We start from the raw sequence: 2,589 nt of genomic DNA, 5'->3' as shown, positions 1-2,589 counted from the left end.
GAGGGAATCCACTGTAGTTTTGGAAAACCCTGCCAATTTAAGACAAAAGCCATTTAAAAACAAGCCCAACATTGGGGGTGAGTGGACCAGGAGCCTCTGTTTCCAGTCACGGGGGCACCGACAGTCAAGCCTTTGGGCAGCGCAAGTTGGTCACGGCTGGACCAGTGTCTGTTGCACAGGCCAACCTGGGGACAAGCTCAGCACTCGGTCGTGTCTCCTGTGTAAGGACATGTGAGACACGTAGCATCACAGGAAACAGGAAATCAACACAAGGAACAGACAAGAAATGTGACTGGAGCCGGGGTTCTGGCCCTTCCACCCCAGGACAGCCTCTCACTCGCTGGGGCCTTTGCTCTGGACCCTCCCACCCTTGGCATCTCCACCTGCCTCCTCAGCCCAGTTGGGGAGCCCCCTGCTGCCCAGAGTTGCTGTGGTCCCTTGGCACCCCTGGGGCTTCTGAGTCCTTGGGGTGAGTTGATGGTGTCCACCCCTCCCAAGGCAAAGGTGTCTCTGTGGACGAGGGTGGGAGATCACACAGCAGTGTCAGCTGAGGGAGATTTGGGGTCTTCTTGTTCTACGTGCACATCTACACTTTCTACAGTGATCACATGTCCCTGTGGATCCTGGGGGAGGAAGCAACTGTCCTCTCCCATCCCAGGTTCTCCAGGCCCCTCCAATCATTAAATCAACATGAGACAGGTTAACGAGAGAAAAAAACCAAGTTTCATGCATATATATGTGCATATGGGGACCCCCATACAGGAGAGGTACAGGGACAGACAGGGGAAATGAGGGACATAGGACATTCTGAGCTAAGGCACCTGGGGCTTCAGAGGGGAGGAGGGCCGTTGCAGGATGATAAGAAGATCAGACATCCAGTCCTTCCTGTAGATAGGATAGGCCCTGCCCTGTAGATAGGCCCCAAAAGGTTATTTCTGGTGATAACTCTTACTATGGGCAAGGTCCCTCATTTAAATTCTTCTAGACAGTTGGGGTGGTGGGGGTGCAGAAGTTTCTCTAGAGCCCAAAGGGTCTGGGTTGCCTTTCACTCATAATAACCCGCATACCACCCAGGCACTTCTTGGGGGGGACTCGTTCTGAACCCCTACAGTGAATAAAGGGAAAGACAGAATTCTCAGAAGAACATGATGGGGGACAACGTGCCCGCACCCTCCCCCTCCTCCACCGCTGCCTCCTCCTGCCACTCCCGGGCTGCTGGGTGGGTGTGGACCTCGCGTCTCTTTTGTGAAGCAGCAGCCGAGGAGACTCTGGCGCTCACCGTGGCGGACGAAAAGCCCAAGGAAGGAGTCAAGACTGAGAACAACCATCATATTGATTTGAAGGTGGCGGGCAGGATGGTTCTGTGGTGCAGTTTAAGATTCAGAGGCAGCCTGGCTGTGTGTGGTTCAATGGTTAGCGTCGGCCTAATATTCCGGTCAGGGCACATGCTGGGTTGCGGGCTCGATCCCCAGTAGGGGGCGTGCAGGAGGCAGCCGATCAATGATTCTCATTATTGATCTTTCTATCTCTCTCCCTCTCTCCCTCTCTGAAATCAATACAAATCAATAAAAATATATTTTTTTTAAATTAAGAGGCATACTTCTTAGTAAACTAATGAGGGCCTATTGTGAACGTCAGGGTTTGTCAACGAGGCAGATCAGATTCCGATTTGACGGGCAGCCAATCAATGAAACCCTGCGCAGTTGGACGTGGAGGATGAAGGTGCACGTGATGTGTGCCAGCAGCAGACAGAGCTAACAAGGGAACCTGCTGCCTCACTCCAGAACTCGGCTCCTACAGACCAAGGAGACATTCTCAATGAGAAAACCGCAATTTGGTTTCAACGCATCTGACTACTACAGTAGTTTTCTCTATTCTTTTGTCTTCCCCTTCCCATTCCTTTCTTGGACGTAAAGTAACTGATACATGTGCACAAAGCACTTGCCTTCTTTAACACTAAGTGGCCCATGGTATGTTTTGATCGACATCAAACGGAGAGGGGGTGGGGAAAAGACTGGTTCAGTGGGACCCCCCCACCCCCTTCTCCCTGAGCGGAAGCTCACTCAGCTCTTACCTTTATATTCCAGTGCGTTATTTTGCTCTCCCTGTTTAACAAAAGAAGCACAACATAAAAATCCTTGCACACCTTGTTTGGAGAATTTTAATGTTTTTCATTTATCATCGTAAAACCAAGAAAAATTTTATAACTTTTTGTACGTAGCTGTTACATGCAGGGAAATCTGCCTTTAAGAAGAGATAAATTTCTCTAAAAGAAAGGAATCCTAGATAGTTTTCCCTTCAAGTCAAGCGTCTTGTTTAAATAACCTGTCTTCATGAGTGCTTCATAGTAAAAAGCCTTATTTTCGTACTTTCGTTGTTGATGGCACTTTTCATTACACGAGGGTCTTTGAAGCTAGCCTTCCCTGCAAAGCCCCTAAAGGTGGGCTCACCCTGCCCGGGGGCCTCCAACCCAGAGACTGGAGTGGTGGTGATCAAGGGGACGAACAGGAGGGAGGTGATGACTCTGGGGTGGGGGGAGGACAGGAGGGACACTAGGGAGGTGTTGAGTCCCAGGCCCCGTGTGCACTG

The 2,589-nt window shown here is 50.6% G+C and overlaps 1 pseudogene; it reads left to right on the top strand.

Moving 5' to 3' along the window:
• The first annotated feature begins 1,148 nt into the window (after positions 1-1,148).
• Positions 1,149-1,853, top strand: LOC139002702 (small ubiquitin-related modifier 2 pseudogene; annotated as a pseudogene).
• The last annotated feature ends 736 nt before the right edge of the window (positions 1,854-2,589 follow it).

The sequence above is a fragment of the Myotis yumanensis genome, unplaced genomic scaffold, assembly GCF_028538775.1.
Source record: "Myotis yumanensis isolate MYYU_CA2020_CCGP unplaced genomic scaffold, mMyoYum1.0.hap1 SCAF_2, whole genome shotgun sequence".
Lineage (NCBI taxonomy): Eukaryota > Metazoa > Chordata > Mammalia > Chiroptera > Vespertilionidae > Myotis > Myotis yumanensis.
The sequence above is the reverse complement of the archived record's forward strand: the minus strand, read 5'-3'. Positions and strand labels throughout refer to the sequence as shown.